Below are 8,754 nucleotides of genomic sequence, written 5' to 3' on the forward strand. Positions count from 1 at the left end.
TTTTTTTTCACACAACGACAGCATTACGTAAATCATAGCACATTGCCTCTTGTTAACAATAAGTTCTCAGTTAAAAGTGAAAATCAAATTAATTGCCACGATTATTTTACAATATTATTAATGTCACACGCCTTTTTTACTCGCATTTTTTGTTATATGAAATATGGCGCGAAAATCCCTTACATAAGTGCAAACATTTGGCATAAGTGAATCATTCAGAGGCTGCTTTTTATTACGGCAGCTCGCTACTCGAATCTCATGCCGAGGTAGGCGAATTCTTGAACGCGCGATTTCACAGCTGTAATGTGAGTAGCTGCAATTTCTATTGCAAGATAACGCCGCGCACAAAGCAACGTTGCAATGTCTCTCCCTCGATTCATCGAGCATACCGAAAGGTTTTTTTTATGTAATTGATTGCCAAAAAATATTTAAGTTATGAACACCTTGCGTTTTGTCACGTTACATTGTCGTTAAGTAATCACAAAAATTACCTGCGACGTCGTTAAATGATGAGCTGAAGTATTTCCAAATTACTTTTTTTACATTGCTTTTAATTCTAGAGAGATAGTTTTTAAGATTTTCTCATTTTATTATTACATTGACACTCGCATTAACATCAATGTGTGCTCTTTAACGTAAATTGTATTAATTATTTTCGACTAGCCTTCTTCATTAAAAATGAAAAAATGCATAACTCTTGGAGGTAATTGAAGATTGTATCTGTTTATTGCCATTATTATACCAATTGCTATAATATATTATACATTCTGGCAATATTATTAACCGAGGTTACTGGCTGTTGAAATGATATTAACGCGTTTCGATTTGGACGCGATAATCAAGTCGCAATTTGTTACCAATGCATTCTCTAATCGCGCCTACGCGATGCGCGTGAATCGATAGCGCGGCGGCACGCATCATCGACGATTGCGCGGCCGAGATGTCAACCTGCAAGAAGACAAAGATCGAAACGCATCGTCGGCGCTCTTCTGGTGAATCAATTTCGTTCTATTATTACGTTACGATCGGGGTGACGAGATGCAGCAGCGAAAGAAGGGAGATGACTCACTTTACCGGATACGTACGTGTGCGGCATACACGCGCGCGTGTGTGCGCGCGCGCACGTGCGCGTTCTCGGTTCCGCGCTCGCGAAGAGATGAAGGCGAGAGCGGTCGCGCAGTTGCAACGATCACTGCCTGCAATCGCCGCTTCTCTCCTTCATTACTCATCGCCTAAGTGAATGATGCAAATCATGTTCCGGGCAAACAGTCGCGCGTTTACATGCACGCGCGCGCGAGAGAGAAAGAGAGACTTGGTGCGCGTTTACGTTAAACGCGTATGCGTTTCTCTTTTTCCTCGCGTTGGCGTAGGACAGCGGTTCCCAATCCGTCTCGACTCGCGAATTCTTTCATACGTAATTACATTGCGATGAAATCAATTCCGTACCAAAAATGAGGTGAATCTAGCTTCTTAAAAAGCTTGCTAGCTTGCTAAAGTGCCCACCGTTTGATTTTATTCCTTTTATGGAAATCTCATGGAAATGTATGTTTCAAAACAAGATTTACGTTGTTTCTTTCGCGTAAGCAATTCATCAATTATTATTGTGAAGTATAAATTAAAGTGGATAGGCCGATGCCGAGTATCTCCACTGCAAAATGTTTGACAAGTTGGGAATCGCTGATATAAGAGACTTGCATAACACGCATCGTAACTGTCTCTCTGGATCAGCTGACGCGTATAATCGTTTTCGATGAAGTACCATCGTCTTTTCCTTCTCGCTCGCTTATACATGACGCGTATGTATGTAATTAAACGCGACTGCAGCCAATATTTGAGAAACGGCAGTCGACAGTGTGCTATACACGGACTGTGCCAGAGCACTATCGTGTTATTTATCTTTTACTTTTCATTCTCCGACTGGCCTTGGGCATATTTCTTAGTTTCACAGTTAGTATACAGGATAGCTAAAAAATGCGGGTTGTCATATGACACTCATGAAAATATTGTATAAAATTAACATGCTTTGTTGCTACATTTTGCTTACGTCTTAAATTCGGTTTAACCGTCTCTCCAAAGTCGAGTCGCATAATAAATTTTTCATCTGTCAATAAGTACACGAGTCATCGCACTGCATGCCTCAAAATTGTTTATAAGGCGGGCCTGTTTATAATCCGCCGATAAGCCAAACAAGGCCTCGATAATAAACAGTCTTACCATTGATATGATTGAGTGCCGTGGAGATATCCAGACCCATTCTTCGAATTAGTGGAGTAATAGAATCACACATTTGAAATTTAACGTACGATAATAAAAAAATCATCGCTCTCAAGGATTCACAGATATCTTCTATTGTTTTTTATCATTATAGCATCCCCGAATATATTAACAATGCACACATATGGTGATCAGATATTTCCCTTTTAGACAACAAGCATGCTTGCATATCTAATCTTGACTACAAATTTGAATCTTCGTTAACAGATTCCATAAAAAAGAATGATTTACTAAATCATTGAGTAAAATAATTCTACTTTTTGTTTATCTTTCGATTCATAAAAATACTTAAATACTTAAACTTGTAAAAAAATACTTAAATTCGTTCATTTATTGTAACGATTTTATTTTTCTACGACGCGAGGTGACTCAAATAACTATATTAGCGTTCTTTTTTGCAATTTAAAAATCTTATCACCATACGCTACACGTGGTCGTGTAAGCGCGCATATGGGAGACGCGTGGATTTAACGCCGGTCGGTCGCGATACTCGCGATATTGCTTCCAAAGTTGCCGATTCATGCGCCATGAATATTTACAAACAGCGGCACACGTTTTTCTTCGTATCACGAACTTTGTTTTTCTCGCATAACGTTAATCCGTTTAAATTTTAATCGTATACACGTTCACGAGCCGTTCACGCCTACGAGGGCAATACAGCGAATAGTTGCATTATTTTCCGAAGGCGCGGCCTCACCGAATGCTAACTGTCCGCAAATGACACGTAAAATTACACACTCCGCAGGTTTTTGTCACCGTGCCGAAAAGATCCCGGGGCTCGTTCGTTCGAGCGGAGAGGTGCGCAAATGCGGCCCGTGTGATCCCCGATCCGGTGATTGCGATTAGTCATAGTATATAAGGTGTTCTAAAGATTCCGAATTTTTTCTCAAAACTCGAAACTCGAAACGTAGGCTGCGTTCCGATTGAGGTTCACTGCAAGTATTGAAAATCTATAGTTTATGTAAGATACACTGTAGATTTTCAGTATATCGACAGTGAATATCGGAACGCAGCCGTAGTGAGACAAATTAATCTACTCGGTGTTAAAATGCAAATAGTCTTTTCAACAAAAAGGAAGCAGTTGTACAGAAGGATGAATTGCGTTTCTGGAATCACAATTCGGAATCGTATCGCGATTTTGTTATGTAAAAGACATGTCAATCTTATTTTCGATACGTTCTTATTGTTCATTCGTGCAAATATTTCAAGAAAAACATGCAACTCGAAGGTCGTAAAATTTATTGCATTCACAGTCGAAGTGGTCACGTGGTTCATACTGCACACGATCCGGGAGACGCACGGAACGATGGAGGCGTTTAAAATAGCGATAAATCGTGTCAAAATTGAAATCATACTTTGCGCGGGCAACACACACCACTTCTGTCATCCGTCGTATTTCGCCGTTATCCGTCGCGCATTTTTTTTTTCCGAACAAAACGCGAACGAACACGCTCGTTCTGGTTCCGAATTCCGAATTCCGAGCGGATCGAGGTATCCAATATATTCGGCGTACCTGTCCGCGCTCGGCGGTCTAAAACGAATTGCGTGGGCTATGCACTGCTGATTGGAAATTCCACAATTCCCGCGGACGTATCCGTTCGCTTGACCCGCGATCGCGGGTTTCGCAACGCGTGACCCTTTTCCGCGTAAAACGCGTGCGAGAAAATCGCGGGATGTGGCGTGTCTTCGAGAGCGTTTTGGCGAGCGGAGCTGCAAGATAGAGACGCTCGAATCCGTCGCGTTTAGTCACCATCGGATAAAGCTTAAAGCGTCGTCTACAATGGCAGCAGGAGTATACAGTAAGACGGTAAGCAGTAAGTTATTGACTAATGGGATTTTTACAATTCAAGAATAATCGACTGTGGTTGGTCAATAGCTTACTGCTTACGTCTTACTGCATACTCCTGCTGCCATTGTAGACGACGCTTAAGTCTATCACGCGTCCTTTTTTTTCACATGCAATACGAAATGATATGTTGATGAGCGATCGCGTGACAATTGAATCGCAAATTAAGACGAATAAATTAGAAGCAAAGGTAATTTGTAATATTCCTTATCCCCGGCTTGTCGAATATACCGATGTGCAATGTAGGGACGCGCGAGAGTCACGTGTCGCACCGCTCTACCATTTGAAACGCTTCCTATCGTTGAGGATGTGTCGCGACGACGACGAGGGCGATAATAATCGGACACCGCGTTCCCGAACAGGCGCGATGTCGCGCCGCGCGTGTCGCGAAACTTCGGGCGACGGTACGTTACTGGAAACTGGGCCCCTATATCGTTCCGCACGGCGACGATACGTTTCTCTTCTTCCTCTCTTTCCTTTACTCGCGCCCCGAGCCCCGAGACACCTACACTCGGGTATCTCAACGCGTGCGTTGGACGGCTGTGCGTATCACCCGCGCACACACGCTTACGTATGCATCCTCGTGGCGAATGCGACGACGTAAGTCTGATAACGGCGGGAATAACGATTGCGGCTCGTTCGTACTCTGATGATGATGCGGCTCAGACCGCGTCCGCCGCGATTATTCACTTTTTTTCATTTCGTTATCCGCGTCGAAGGACGCAGAGCTTTCGATACGATTGTCGCCGAGGAGGCTTCAAATGATGATTGTCAATACATTGTCGATATTGACGATCTATTGACGATAAATAAGTCTATAAAACTGATCTGGAGTAGGAAGGTCAGGAGATGTAGAACGATTGAAACGAATAAGTATGAGATAATTATCGGACACAGAGGGCCGTTGTTGTAATAACAAGCAAGGCACTCGTTTAAAGAACGGTTCATGGATTTCACTGACACGAGGGCATTGCCACAGGAAGGAAAAATGATGAAGCGCCTCTTACAAGTTTGACTGCCATTGTATGGAAATGTGAGAAATCGGTGTCGCGGTAATTGCATCATTTTCAACATATGCAACATTAAATTTTACATACGCCAGTGAATTCAATATGAAAATGTCTATTATGTATTTATTACACACTCTCGATATATGTAACGTTACTATCTTCTAACGAGTAACGAAGTTTTCAGATATTAATTCAGATATGTGTCAATGTTTCTTCTCGTAAAAGATGCGAGTTAAATCGAGAAATTTATTATAAAATATATCAAGAAAGCAATACAACAACAACAAAATATGTAAATAAAGATTGAAAAAGTTACAATAATTATAAGCTATTTAAACAATGGCTTTCATGGATATATCAATATTAAATTTAGCACATATTATGGATAACAAATATATTCTAGAGAGAGAGATCTGTATTATATATTTACGTGAAATTTAAAAGCACATTTTAAATACGTAATACGGACAGTTTTCCATATTGCCGGTTTGATCTTTATCGCGTTTATATTCGTTTCACGAACAAAGGTGCTTTGAGAATAACACGAAACTCGACGCGATACGGAGTGACTCAGCGTTTATAGATTAGTGTCAGTTGCGCGTGTGCGATAGGAAACCTTTTATTCTTTTACAGCGCAAAGTTAAAAGTTTGATCATGACAAAAAAATATTCGCACTGTCTTTATTTGTACGTTAAAATAATACGAATTACAATACAGATATGTCTAGATTCTAGATTAGTGGAGTCAATAGCGTATATCATGCAACAAATTAATGTTTTGTATAAATATACATATTTGTAAAATTAAAGAAAAACAAATAATTATAAATAATAATAATAATAATGTTACCGGAATACTGTTAAAAACAATTTTTAGAAAGATCAGTTTTTCATGATTTTTTTCTTTAAGTTCTTTATTTTAGTTTTTTCTTTCCCATCTCTTTCTTTACTGAGAAATTCAGAAAATCGTGCTTCCGCGAATGCATTATGTAAACACCTACATATGAAGACTTAAAAGAGGAATATGGAATATTATCTCTCGACTATATCGCGTAAATACACAATCTCTTAGTGAAGAAAACGTGTTCTGCTTTGTGTCACTTTTTTTTCTCTCAATTGTATAATGCTATACGATTTCATTTAGGTACGTCTTTTATAATATCGACTGTGACATAAACCAGACGCTATATTACCTTTCGCTATATTTCACTTTCGAAGTTAGGGTGATACATTTTTAAGAGCCGACATGAATTTGACCCGAAATTATTACAAACAAAACTTTTAAGGCGATATCGAATTCGAAGACATAAAATACAAGTTTTTGACATTATTAGTTTTGGAACTATTGTAAGTAAAATCTAAATAAATCAGTCTGTTAATTTATAATCTTAATTTGCTTTGTTACATATCTCTATATAGTCGCGTTCAAAATAGTCGAACGATAAAAAAATATACTTGATTTTATTCCGAAGTAACTGCGACGCGTTTAACAAAAAAGTACATTTATAGCCTTAAATATGAGCTTTATAACATCGCTGCTACAAATCAATAGCATTTCATACAATCAGTTCGAAAATAATGATGTGTATAACAATGAAATTCTTGCAGTTTTATTCAATTATTTGATTTGTATATATTGAAAGAACAAATATCAAATGTTATTTTCTCCTCATGTAAGCGAATAAAATAATATCGATGTATAGTTATCAATATAGCTCAATTATAAGAATGCTAAATAAAAGACTGAGCTAGGTTTCGATTTAATTATTCTCTCGTCTAATTCCTCGTTTAGAAAATGGTATAAGATTTCAATGAATAAAAATCTCAATCTCATGAAATTTGGAAACCAACTCGAATACGTTTCATTGAAACATGAACACATTCGTTTACCTAACTACAACATAAATTTATGTGTTGTCTGATGCTGGATGCATCAGCGGATTCCATTATATAAATATTGATTATTGACATAAATAATAATATAAATAATTATGAATAGCATCTTAAGCGTTTTCATTAAAAAATAAACTTATGTATCTATCAAGAGACACAGTCGTGAAGACGAACTATCTATTTAGGAATACCTTAGATTATTTCATCTCATTAACGGATTAATCGATTTTGCAATAATTTAATCAATAATCGAGTTTTCGATTACATAACAAAAGCGTATCTATTTTTTGTTTTACGTGCCTTAGAAACAGAGAGATATAATCCATATTGTATATATAGAGAATAGTATCGTCTATAATCTGTATACAGATAACAAATTTATTATAAGAGATTGAAGACAATATTTATAAATTAATCTTGCACGAACGTTAACGATTGTGTTCTGAATTTCCGATAATTTGGCTTTAAACTTGAAGATCGCCAAGATTTTTGTAAAGAATGTAAAGGGTCCTGTTACAGAGATTCTGCTGACAAATCCCACATATGTAGGTCTGGCCCTGGAAAATTTACGAACTTATGACTCAAGACTTATATAGCAAAAACTCGAACCGTCTTTACTCAGATTGTTTGGCTCAACATCTTGCTTTCTTTTTCGATCGTAAATTTCGTCCCTTCCTCGGGACAATGTCGGAATGTCGGTCTCGGTAATAAACAAAAGAATGGAAAGGTCAGCGCCGGCAGCACCCGCGCCCGGCACCCGACGACCCGACGAGACTCGAGGACGAGACGACGAGAGCCGGGGGCGCGACGCGCAACGCGCATGCGCGCACCAGTCCTCGCCGTCGCCGATTGGTCGGAAAAAGGCGCACGACGGCGGCAGGGAGCCGATCAGGGACGCGAATCGCGCAGTTTGCTTCGACGTCACCGTCACGGACGGTTCGGCTCTATTCGTCGTGCGAATCGTGCGATTGCATTATCTCCACGTTTCCGACGCCGCTTGCTAACTACCCCGTCTCATTTCCCGAGACACGGAAAACGAAGGGAGAGAACACGAGGGAACGTTCCGACTACGTGCCCATCGAAGACACACGAGGTACGTGAGTGAGCCGGGTGAAAGTGAGCCAGGCGGCGCGTTTTTCCGTCGCGCGGCCATTTCTCCAGTCAGCCCGGCAGCACTGGTTGTTTTATTATCGACCGTCCACCACGTGATATGGCGTAATTATATGCGTTAGGCGCGGAATATCACATTCGCCGACGGTGATACGCGTTGTTTCCCGCTTATCGAAGGTGATTTCCTGTGCGAGGTAGAAGGCGACGACCCGATACGAAGCACGTTGCTTTATATGATCGCCAGCGAACCGTGTCGCTCGGAAAGACTGTTACCCGCGCTTTTTTTTTTCTATTCGCGAAAGTTCCAGTCAGTAGGCCCGTTCGTTTTAGCTGAATTCTTGCCCAGGTCATCTTTCCTCTTTCTCTTTTCACGTTGGAGAGAAAAAGAGGAGATATGACCTGTGCGAGAAGTTCAGCTAAAACGAACAGGAATAGTAACAACAAGCCGTGTGTCGTAGAATTATTTTCAAGGACGTCCGATGGACGAACCGGTTTTTTTTTTGTCGTCAATTATCCCGTTGTAAACATTCCAAAACGTACTGGCGAAAACAAGAAAGTAGGGGTCACGTAAGAAAGCTGATTTTCGTGGAGACGAAGCCATAAATTCTTCGTTCTATATTGG

The 8,754-nt window shown here is 40.0% G+C and overlaps 2 protein-coding genes across 9 annotated transcripts in view; one reads left to right on the plus strand and one right to left on the minus strand.

The window, feature by feature from the left end:
• The window catches only part of LOC112465135 (segmentation protein cap'n'collar), a 97,064-nt gene that overhangs the window by 13,534 nt on the left and 74,776 nt on the right, over window positions 1-8,754 (minus strand). The window lies entirely within an intron of this gene.
• The window catches only part of LOC112465160 (ATP-dependent RNA helicase vasa), a 4,121-nt gene continuing 3,286 nt past the window's right edge, over window positions 7,920-8,754 (plus strand). The window contains exon 1 of one of the 3 annotated variants that reach the window (XM_025032600.1): window positions 7,920-8,115. The gene's annotated coding sequence lies outside the window, so the exon portion shown is untranslated. Of the gene's footprint in view, window positions 8,116-8,193; window positions 8,310-8,754 lie in introns of those variants that run through there. The other 2 variants (XM_025032592.1, XM_025032596.1) reach the window with 2 other exon arrangements.

The sequence above is a fragment of the Temnothorax curvispinosus genome, unplaced genomic scaffold (genome assembly GCF_003070985.1).
Source record: "Temnothorax curvispinosus isolate PA1 unplaced genomic scaffold, ASM307098v1 QBEX01001498.1, whole genome shotgun sequence".
NCBI classification, from domain to species: Eukaryota; Metazoa; Arthropoda; class Insecta; order Hymenoptera; family Formicidae; genus Temnothorax; species Temnothorax curvispinosus.